Source organism: Euphorbia lathyris, chromosome 7, assembly GCF_963576675.1.
Source record: "Euphorbia lathyris chromosome 7, ddEupLath1.1, whole genome shotgun sequence".
Lineage (NCBI taxonomy): Eukaryota > Viridiplantae > Streptophyta > Magnoliopsida > Malpighiales > Euphorbiaceae > Euphorbia > Euphorbia lathyris.
The window spans coordinates 62,968,508-62,980,478 of NC_088916.1; the positions used below are offsets into that span (position 1 = coordinate 62,968,508).

Sequence of the window (11,971 nt, forward strand, 5' to 3'; positions counted from 1 at the left end):
AAAGGCCCTTATTCGTTATTTTGCCTATGGCCCAAAAATTGTCAGGACCGGCACTGGCGGGCGTGTTAGGGCAATTAATTCCTAATTAATTTTATTGGCTTCGAGTTGTAAAATGTGCGTTGAGCTTAACTTCTAGAAAATGAAACGTTTGGACAAAGGATTCAAGGATTGAAAAATAAAAATCTTATTGGGTTCCGAGTTCCACTATAAAAGGCTTTACTAGCTCAGCTAATAACACTATGAAAAAACTAAATTAACCTAATGAGTTGGAAAGTTTTTCCTTTTTATTGACCATGGACATCATGAAGCTTGATTGCTTAGGAAAAGGAAATTTTAAAGATCAATTTGGGAGAAAGAATTGAGCTTTTATTGTAGGAGATAATTAGGGGTTGATTGGGAGTTGATTGACATTTAGAATGGGGATTTGAGGTCTCATTTATAGATAAAATCTTCAACCTTCATGCGAATATGACTAAAGTAAATATGATTGATCTTACCATAAAAAATTGAATATGACTATATTAAATATATTTGACCTATAATGATTGAGCTGGACTAAATCAGATAAATAACGTCTCGTGAGAGTAATATTCAAAATAAATTACTAATTACTAATATTCAAAATTAGCATCCTATCTCTATATGAGGACTAGAGCTTTCTTGTTAGGTTTCATATCTTCTCTGCCTTCTTCATCTTCATTTCATAAACTTCTCTTTTTTTTGCAATTCACTTAAAAAAACTATACAATAACTCCATGGACACTGAAATGATTGATGCATATATGATTGAAGCTGACATGGGTTACATTGATATGGACATTGATATAGTTGACATCGATATAGTTGGCATTGATATGTTTTACACTGATATAATGGACATTGATATTATTGATACTGATATGGTATATTAGTTATCATGATGTGCTTTGGAATTATGAAGAATATCCTTTTGAGCTTCTTCTTGCTGAAGTATTCCAAAAGCATTCTCAATAGAATATAGAGGTGTAAGAAGTAGTAATTGCCTATGTTGAAAACCGTATACGTCATCAAGTCTATTAAGAAATTGGAAGAGTTTGGATTCGTCCTTATGAAGATATGCGAACTTTAGTTATAGTATACTAGTCAAAAACATACTCTGTACGCTTGTTATATATAATATAATTTAATAAATTTTATGATTTATAATTTACCTTGTTGTATTATTACTTTAAATTTTATTTTTTATTAGTTTTTGTAATAATGTCTGAGTTATTATAATATGTATTGAATTAGTTGTAATATTTTTTATTACTTTAAATAAAAAAACTTTATTTATTATTTTAAATAAAAAACTTTACTTATTATTATTATTATTATTATGGTAGATATATGTATATCATTATGTTTTGTTATTGTCAATGTTATCAGAACCGGATCGAACATCCAACCGGATTTATAACTGGGTCACGGGTCACTTGGTCGGATCGGATAGCTCGGATTGATTGGACCAGATGATGTAATAAATAAATAAATATATATTAATTATATATATATATACACACACATTGAATATGCATCACAAAATAAAATTCATATTATTTAATATTTTATAAAAGTATAATTTAATATCATCATATGATAAAATCATTTTTATTGAATATTAATTTACAGTTTTTAGCTTTGGGTAATAAAAATAAAAAAAATAAAAAAAGTAAGTTTTGCTTTTACAGGGAAAAAATAATATATAATATACATTAAAATTAAAATTATTAATAGGTCTTATACTTTATTGGTAATAGCAAAACAGTGATGATAAAATTTTGTCTTGAGCTACTAAAATGAGTTTTCCTATTATCTATTAAATAAGTCTTTTCCACTTCTTATAATTGATTGTCTTCTCAAATAGTAACACAATATTAAACTGTGTGTCTCTTCCTCTTCTTCCAGAGCTGTGTAGTTGGAGAAATTTCCACAAACTGGTCGGAGGCTTTGAGGCGGCGCCGGAAGGAAGGATTTTAGGCGGCGGAAGCAAGGAGGGTGGCGGAAATGGGAAAGAAGAAACAAGGGCTGGGTAAATTAATTTGGGATCTCTAATTTCTTAGGGTTCTATCAAACATTTTGTATTTTTTATTAATTTCTTAGACAAAACAGAAGATAGTTTTATTTTTTAAAAAAATAAAAAATAAAAAATCGAGGTCACACCAGTTCCTGGGTGGATCACCGGATTCCGGTTTGACCTCGGATTCTGATCCGACCGGTCGAACTGGCCGGTCCGATCGAACCGACCGGTTCAATCAGAACCTGCTAACATTGATTATTATATAGATTTATATAATTGAATATTTCTTTAGAATTTTATCTCCTTTTAAAATTATATATATATATATATATATATATATTTGAATTAAATAATTATTATGAATAAAACTCAAATAATAAAGAATTATTATTGTTGTATATATAATTTTTGTAATAACATAACAAAGTAAAAAATTAAAAGTTATTATTCTTGAGCATTATTTTGTGAATAAGCCTATTCTAACCTTAACTAGTGTGAATCTATTGCGGGAGTTAGGGCCAGTCCTATAGCTAGGCCCAGAGTGCGCATGTTTAAGCCCAGGGCTAGAGGGCCCCCAAAAATATCTAATATATAGGTTTATTTGTATTGTTTAAAAAGAAAATTTATATAAACATAAAACAACCCAGGCAAGCTTTTATCTAGTACAAGCCCTGATTAAAAGTCAAATACATCATGCATGGGTGAACTAAAGCCCAAATATTCATAAAGACTTTATTTACATTTTTTTTTGAAGAAGCCTTTATTTACTTTTAATTAGTAAGTGTAAGTTTTATCTATTTATTTTCCTACCAAAACTAAAATCGGTTCCATTTCTAAAGGACTCTGTTTCCAATTCTAATTTTTGTTCTATTCATTCTAAAATTCTGATTCATCGTTCCAAGATTCAATCTCATTGCAAACGAACATAAATTATATCCACGATTCTTTCCTCTTCTGTGCTTCAGTCTTCTGCTTCCCGAATCGTTCATTGAATGATTCAGTCTGCTTCCATTCTTTCCTCTTCGATTCTTTCCTATTCAACGTTACAAGTTCCAATCCAACTTCTGCTTCGATTCATTCTGCTTCGATTCTGAAATTAACTTAGGTATTCAAATCATTTATCTCTTCTATCGGATTGTTGATAATTAGATTGTTTTGTTTTGTTTTTATTTAAATTGTTATTTGATGGATTTTTTGCTTGATTTTTTTTTATCTAATTGTGTTATTTATTTATTGATATTATTCATTTGTTGGATTATTTGGATAAATTACAAGAATATACAAAATTTGGTATCAAAAATATATTTTTGAGGAAACATAATTTAGTTTTTCCTTCAACACAAATTGTCTTTAGATACACGGTGACAATAGTATTTTTTGCATGAAAGATTGGGACGCGATTAAGTGGCTAGACATCCCAACTAGGTTGGCACCCCTAACACACTAAATCAACCCGAAATAGCATTAATAAAAAAAAGGAAAATTACAAAGGGAGGAAAGAAAAAAGAAGGTTCAAGGCAGAAAAATTAAGGAAAACGAACATGTGCCACATTACAAAGGTCGTCAAAAACAAACGATTGGCAAAAATGAGGAGCCGAGTGCCACCAAGTAAGAGCAGAAGCTGTTTTGCCAAAGCGGGCAAGTTGATCCGCCGCCTGATTGCCCTCCCAATAGATATGAGTGATTCTGCAATTCATATTCGTGAATCTAGGCAAACACTGAAGCCAGTCTTATCTAATTTTCTAGGGAGCCATAGTAGACTTTCTGTTTAGCAAATCAACCGCAGAAGGAGAATCCGATTCAATCCAAAGATTGTGCCACCCCCGTTCCCAGGCAGATTCTACTGCGAAAATAATGGCAGTCAGCTCGGCAATGTACGCATAAGAATTAGAGAGGTTAATATCATAGCAGCGAATAACAAAACCTTGGGAATTTCTAAAAATCTCACCAGCTCCGGCGATAGCAGGCGCACCGTCTGCCACGCCGTCGGTATTAACTTTTATCCAACCCATCGACGGCGGACACCAACGAACAATGATAGGGTCCGGCGGAGGCCTAGCACGGCTCGGTAAATTGACAATCCATTTTGGTTCTTGAATGTAAAAGTGAAGCCGATTCTGAAGGAATTGGATTGAAGGGAGATCATTTTCAAAAATAGCCAAATTTCTGATGTACCAAATGTACCAAACAGCAGTTATAGTAGCCAAATTCCACCATTTTCTCATAGAAATATGCAATTGGACAGCTCTAATCTTCCGAAAAAGATTTCCAAAGGTCAATATACTACTACGGTGTATGCCGAAAACAGAGAAGACCACATTCCAAAGACTATTCGACACAGGGCACGTGACGAAAAGATGATCAATTGATTCAATATGGCATTTACACAGTTCACATCTCGAGGCAAGAGAAAAGCCACATACCTGTAAATTGGTTTGTACCACAATTTTCCTATGAATCACAAGCCAGCAGGTGACAGACCGCCTAGGCGGCACAAAGGCATTCCAAAGGAATTTGTTCCACTCAACCGGAGTGTTGTTGCAGCAGGAGCTATAGAAACCTTTGGCAGTATACATACCTGACAAAGCCGGTTTCCACACACACGTGTCTGTTCTGTCCCAACTTCCAGAAACCCTTTGAATGTTCAATTGGACAAGATCAGGTAGTCGATGCAAATTAGTCCAGGATTCATCAGCTCGAAAGGAGTGAAGCGGGTCATAAAGCTTGCGCTGTATATTTGCCGATATGCCGAGCTGATTTACAACAGTCGGTGCAATACAGGTGTCCGTCCAGAAATTCAGTTCAGAATTGTCTCCAAACAACCAGGTCACTTCCAAACTGATCTGATCATAAATTGGTCAAACAGAGGTCCAAACCGAAGAATTTGAAATATAACGCTTAGGCATACCAGATAGTAGAATAGTGGTTTGAATGGAAAAAATTTGTTATTTGAAACACGATTTTCGAACGATTTTGTTACGTACAATTTTTATCATTAAAAAAGCCATTATTCATTATTTTGCCTAGGGTCCATAAATTGTCAGGACCAGCTTTAGGGGGAATGTTAGGGCAAATAATTCCTAATTAATTTTATTGGCTTCGAGTTGTAAAATGTGCGTTGAGCTTAACTTCTAGAAAATGAAACGTTTGGAGAGAGGATTCAAGGATTAAAAAATAAAAATCTTATTGGGTTCCTAGTTCCACTATAAAAGGCTTTACTAGCTCAGCTAATGACACTATGGAAAAACTAAATTAACACAATGAGTTGGAAAGTTTTTCCTTTTTATTGACCATGGACATCATGAAGGTTGATTGCTTGGGAAAAGGAAATTTTAAAGATCAATTTGGGAGAAAGAATTGAGCTTTTATTGTAGGAGATGATTAGGGGTTGATTGGGAGTTGATTGTCATTTGGAATGGGGATTTGAGGTCTCAATTATAGCTAAAATCTTCAACCTTCATGCGAATATGACTAAATTAGATATGATTGATCTTACCATAAAAATTGAATATGACTATATTAAATATATTTGACAAATAAAGATTGAGTTGGACTAAATCAGACAAATAACATCTTGGGAGAGTAATATTCAAAATAAATTACTAATTACTAATATTCAAAATTAACTTCCTATCTCTATATAAGGACTAGAGCTTTCTTGTTAGGTTTCATATCTTCTCTGCCTTCTTCATCTTCATTTCATAAACTTCTCTTTTTTTGCAATTCACTCAAAAAAAAAAAAAACTATACAGAAGCTCCATGGACACTAAAATGATTGATGCATATATGATTGAAGCTGAGATGGGTTGCATTGATATGGACATTGATATAGTTGACATCGATATAGTTGGCATTGATATGTTTTACACTGATATGATTGATATTGAAACCGATATGATGGACATTGATATTATTGATACTGATATGGTATATTAGTTATCATGATCTGCTTTGGAATTATGAAGAATATCCTTTTGAGCTTCTTCTTGCTGAAGTATTCCAAAAACATTCTCAATATAATATAGAGGTGTAAGAAGTAGTAATTGCCTACGTTGAGAACCGTATACATCATCAAGTCCATTAAGAAATTGGAAGAGTTTTGATTCCTACTTATAAAGATATGCAAACTTTATTTATAGTATACTAGTCAAAGACCTACTCTGTACGCTTGTTCTATATAATATAGTTTAATAAATTTTATGATTTATAATTTAACTTGTTGTATTATTATTTTAAATTTTATTTTTTTATTAGTTTTTGTAATAATGTCTAAGTTATTATAATATGTATTGAATTATTTATAATATTTTTAATTATGATAAATAAAAAAACTTTACTTATTATTATGGTAGATATATGTATATCATTATTTTTTATTAGTTCTAGGGCTAGGCCTAGAGTGCGTAGGCCTAGGCCCAGGGCGGACCCCCAAAAATATCTAATATATAGGCTTATATGTATTGTTTAAAAAGCAAATTTATATAAACATCAAACAACTCAAGCAAGCTTTTAATTAGTATACGCCCACTACAAGAAATTCATTATATAACGTTCAAATTTAACGACAGGACATCTAATACTCTCGTTAAAAATATTCTTTTACGAGGGTAAAAAATCACTGTTGGTAAAAATGATATTATTAACGACCGTATATAAAACTTGATGTTATTGACATATTTTACTCTTGTTATTGATATGTTATTTATTAGCGATAAAAAAATACGGTCGTTATTATATTTAACTGCTCTTGTAGTAAGATTTTAGGTTTTTGGTACTAATTACCATTTTAATTTTTTGCAGCTTTTTATATTTTTGGAATTGTTGGCGCTTTGTTAAAAGAAATAGAGAATGGTTGGCGCCAAAAAAATTCTAATGTTTTCGAATTTTATTTTAGTTTTTATTTTTTTTTTCTTTTTATGAGAAATAAAAAAGAAAAGGAAAGTGAGATTCTTTAATTTTTATTTTCCCGCAATCATTCCTTCCCAACCCTAATCGTCTATTGCGTTGTAATCGGCAGTTCCGTTTACCAACCCCTCAATCCAAATCGTGGACTGCCTTTGTCTGCCCCCATATCCGCAGTTACCAACCCCTCAATCCGCAATCTATGTTTCCCTGAGAGACTCGCCTCTCTCAACTTGAAGAAAAAAACGCTCATTTTCTCTCCTTTCCTCTCTTTCTTCTGTTCTCGTTTTCTTTCTTTCCTTCCTCTTTCTCTCATATTTCCCCTCTTCGATCAGATAGCCATTTTCTCACCTTCCTCTCTGTTCATTTTCTCTGTAATTCCCATTGTTTTTCTGCATCTGGAGCTTGGTAGGACGACAAAGGCTCAAGTGAACGGCGACATCAGCTAGGCTGGGGAGAAGTGAGGTGGGTGTACAACTACCAATGACGAGTCAAAGCGCTGGCGTAGGGTGAGATTGTTTGGTTTAGTTTTTTTTATTGAGAATGAAAATGGATAATTTAGAAACTAATTTATATGTGTTGAAGTTTTCGATTTACTGACGTATGATAGTAAAATTAAGGGTTCAGGGTGTTCAACTTCAAATTGTGCTATTATTGAATGGTTTAGGGTTTAGTTTGGGGTTTTCAATAACTATTGGCTTTAATTTTTTTTTTTTTTTTTTTTTTTTTTTGCATAATCGATCCCAACAGCTTACTACTCGATAGCTGGGAGGATCTTATTCAGGCTCTGTAATTATCTCTTTTAGTCTGATAATACATTAATATGTTCCTTTTTTCCCCCTAGCAGAGGCTCCTGCATCAGAGGAAGCAGATGTAGATAATTTATTAGAATCACTAAAGCAGAGGACAGATAAAATAGTTGCCATCCCAACATGTTTGTCATCGTTAATTTCTTCAATAATTTCATGTTTCTTAGATTCAGTCTATTGAAAACAATGGAAATTGATTGACATTATGAAATATATTTTCCTTGAACTTTGGCATCACAGGGGAAAAGGAAGTCTATATTGACCTCATGTGTGTATGTTATTTAGAGTTATCCTTGTGTTTAACTTCAGATGTAGTGACTCTGTTTAAGTTCTTTTGTTATTTAAGCAGCCTCAAATATACATCGATCTGCATCCTAAATCAAATCCTTTGGGCTTTTGCTGGACTAATGAAAGCTGCTAAATAAGTTCCTGGCCTAAGAACAACCCATATTCTTATTGAAATAACCGATAATATTGAGTTTTCACGTATAATAATTTAAAGTGAACAAGACAATAAATTTTTTTTTCATTTGCTATGCCTGATATAGTTTTATATCTTGTCTTTTCAGTCATTGATGAAGTTACATGAAAATGGAGTTGGAACAGTGAATGAAAGGTTATATTTAGGAACCGCTGACAAGATACCTCCACCAGAACGTATTAATAGCACTGGTGTTGGAGATGTCTTCATTGGAGCAGTTCTCTATGGTATGTGTTAACATTGCATATCATTGTGAATGGATTTGTCACTTTAAATTTGGATTCAGGTATGCTAGAGATTCAGGTGTGGATTTAGGACTACTGAAATCGAAATCAGTATCCAAGACATGTCTATCTATAAACAGGATTCGTGGATCACTTATGAAATAAAAGGGATGCAATGACTACTATACTGCTGAGATTGAAAAGCTCAGTGAATAAGTAAGTTCATAGATGCTAATTGAAGATTTATATATGATTTGTCATGTGCTCTAGATTTTTTTATTTCCTGATTCTTATGTGTTCCACTCCCAACTGTTGTTAACTTTTGAAATTGTCATATGTGGGAACATTTTTCCACCTGAACAATATGGTGGACAACCTTATTACTTATGGTGTGAAAGTCTAATTAAAACTACATAATTCTACACTTCATTCATTATACTGCAGGATGGACTTGACACATACATGTTCTAAAACTATGTGGCTTGATATAATATGTTGAGTTACTGCAGGTAGAGACAGTTGATGGCTTGGAAGATATTCAGATTCTTTTTGGGATTCAGCCTGGAAAAACTTAGTGGTTGTTGATTGAAGCCACGGAATCTGCAGGAAACAGAGCTTAAACTTTTGTGGTAAAGTTTAATCTGAAATTCAATTTCCATATTTGCTTGCACTGCATTTTCTATCCTTATCACATCTGCATTAACTTGAAAAAAGAATGTGGTATCCTAATTGTTAGAAGTATTTGATATTTTACTTCTTTTACATGGAGTTTTTGGTCAATGTCTCTGAATTTGAACTTTGACTCGTGCACATCTAGCTGTTTCATCTATCTCACAAATGTGTTACTTGTGTTATATGCACATTCTCTACACCGTGCAAACTCACATTCTCTACTTGTGTGAAATGCTAACAAGATTAACCGATTGAAGTTCCAAACTCAGTAATTTACATCAGATTTAGCTATTATTTTTTCTTTCTTAATTCTCTGATTTTCACTAAAGTCAAGAATCCTCTTTTTGATAGGCTGACTGTAACTGTCTAGTCCAATAATCTTGTACATATTTCAGTCCCATTTCAGTATCTTGTGAAAGTATATATGGTTTCAACTACTGTTTACATCATTTACATTGGTTTTAATCTTGTTCTGCTTGTATTCCTCTTTATCTTTTGTGAAGTGGTGTTCTACATTGAGAATGTTCTAGTAGAGGTGCTTGGTTGGTTAATTGGTTTAACACTACTGTTTTTCGTTCTATCATGCTTATGCCTGCCTAAGGTTATGGTACTTGGATTTGATTTTCTTCTTAATTTTTAGTGTGTAATCTTGGCGACAGGTTATTTCATGTGAGAAGTCCATCTTCTTTCCTTTTCCTAGTGAGCAAAAATATTGTGTAAACTAATCCTTATAAAATTTTCATCTTTAATTAATTTGTACATATAGAAGTCTTTTTCTTCTTATATCATTGTCCTAATTATTTTATGTTTGCATCTGTAACAGTAAAAAGGAAATTGCTCTATTCAGTTAGATTGTTCTTCTGAGATGAGATTTGGAATACTTTTGTTGAAGTAGCTTTGGAGACGTCATGGAGATCGACTATGTCTTCTATTTTATATCATATATCATGTTATGTATGAACAAGCTGTTTTGTCCTCTTATGTTAAAAAAACAAGAACAAATATTTGGATTCATAGTTATGCACTTTTCTTCTCAATTTTGTTAAAAAGACAAATTAGTTTATAGTTTATTGAATTATATATATATATTTTCCAATTATTGAATTTTTTTTATATATATTTATATAATTTTTAGTGTCCGTACATTTGTGAAATATCGGTTGGAATCTAGTTGCAAATATAATTTCTAACGACAATATCATATGGAAATAACGACTGTCTATTCTCTTGTCATAATAATGACAGTAGAATATGAAAATTACGATCAATTTTTATCATTAAAATGTTATAATAATGAAGGTGAATTATGGAACAACGACTGTTTATTTACTCATTAAAATTTAATAATAACGACGGTGAATTATGAAACTAAAGACTGTTTATTCTCTCGTTACAATTTTATAATAATGACAGTAGAATTAGTTTATAACGACAAGCATTCCGGTCCTAATTATTCAGTAGCAACAATAGACTATGTACGGTCGTTGTTTGTTTTCAACGACGGGGCACAATATACCCTCGTTAATACTTTTAACCTCAAAGGTTTTAACGAGGGTGCACGACGGTATATACGGTCGTTATAAGTTAGTAACGACGGTATTTATATCATTAACGACGGGATTTACTCTAGTTATAGAGCAATTTTCTTGTAGTGGCCCTGATTAAAATCCAGATACATCATGAAGGGGCGAATTAAAGCCCAAATATTCATAAAAACTTTATTTACATTTTTTTTGAAGAAGCCTTTATTTACTTTTAATTAGTAAGTGTAAGTGTTATCTATTTATTTTCCTACCAAAACTAAAGTCGGTTCCATTTCCAAAGGACTCCGTTTTCAATTCTGATTTTTGTTCTATTCATTCTAAAATTCTGATTCAACGTTCCAAGATTCAGTCTCATTGCAATCGAACATAAATTATATCCACGATTCTTTCCTCTTCTGTGCTTCATCGTGGATTCAGTCTTCTGCTTCATGAATCGTTCATTGACCGATTCAGTCTGCTGGCATTCTTTCCTTTTCGATTATTTCCTATTCAACGTTCCAAGCTCCAATCCAACTTCTGCTCCGACTCAGTCTGCTTCGATTCTGAAATTAATTTAGGTATTCAAATCATTTATGTCTTCCATCGGATTGTTGATTATTTGATTGTTTTGTTTTGTTTTTGTTTAAATTCTTATTTGATGGATTTTTTGCTTGATTTTTTGAATTAATTGTGTTATTTATTTATTGATATTATTCATTTGTTGGATTATTTGGATAAGTCACAAGAATATACAAAATTTGGTATCCAAAAATATATTTTTGAGGAAACATAATTTAGTTTTTCCTTCAACACAAATTGTCTTTAGATACAAGATGACAATAGTAGAATAGTGGTTCGAAAGGAAAAAAAATTGTTATTTGAAACACGATTTTCGAACGATTTTGTTACGTACAATTTTTTTTTATCATTAAAAAAGGCCCTTATTCCTTATTTTGCCTAGGGCCCATAAATTGTCAGGACCGGCACTGACGGGCGTGTTAGGGCAATTAATTCCTAATTAATTTTATTGGCTTCGAGTTGTAAAATGTGTATTGAGCTTAACTTCTAGAAAATGAAACGTTTAGCCTTATCACATCATCGGAAACTCCGCGTTTTGATCGGAAAGTGTTGCATAGTGTAACGAACTCCTGGATATGCCCGTTTGGATCTTCCGACTGGTATCCATTGAATTGAACTGCGGCCTGCAACATTTGTATCATAGATGCTTTCACTTCAAACATGTTGTTCCCTTCGTTAGGCAACATAATGCACGACGAGTGTCCTTCCGTGGTCGGTCTGGAATAGTCTCTGATCCTCATAAC

General features: G+C 32.5%; 1 long non-coding RNA gene across 4 annotated transcripts; it reads left to right on the forward strand.

Annotated features, from left to right (window-relative positions):
• Positions 1-7,010: 7,010 nt before the first annotated feature.
• LOC136234681 (uncharacterized) lies at positions 7,011-10,216 on the forward strand. Of its 4 annotated transcripts, none has more exons than XR_010691434.1 (4): positions 7,011-7,449; positions 8,319-8,670; positions 8,964-9,842; positions 9,950-10,216. It is a non-coding gene; the product is annotated as an uncharacterized lncRNA (long non-coding RNA). The 4 variants fall into 4 exon arrangements; XR_010691435.1 differs by having other exon boundaries at positions 8,964-9,083; positions 9,786-10,216; XR_010691436.1 differs by having other exon boundaries at positions 8,964-9,083.
• Positions 10,217-11,971: the final 1,755 nt, after the last annotated feature.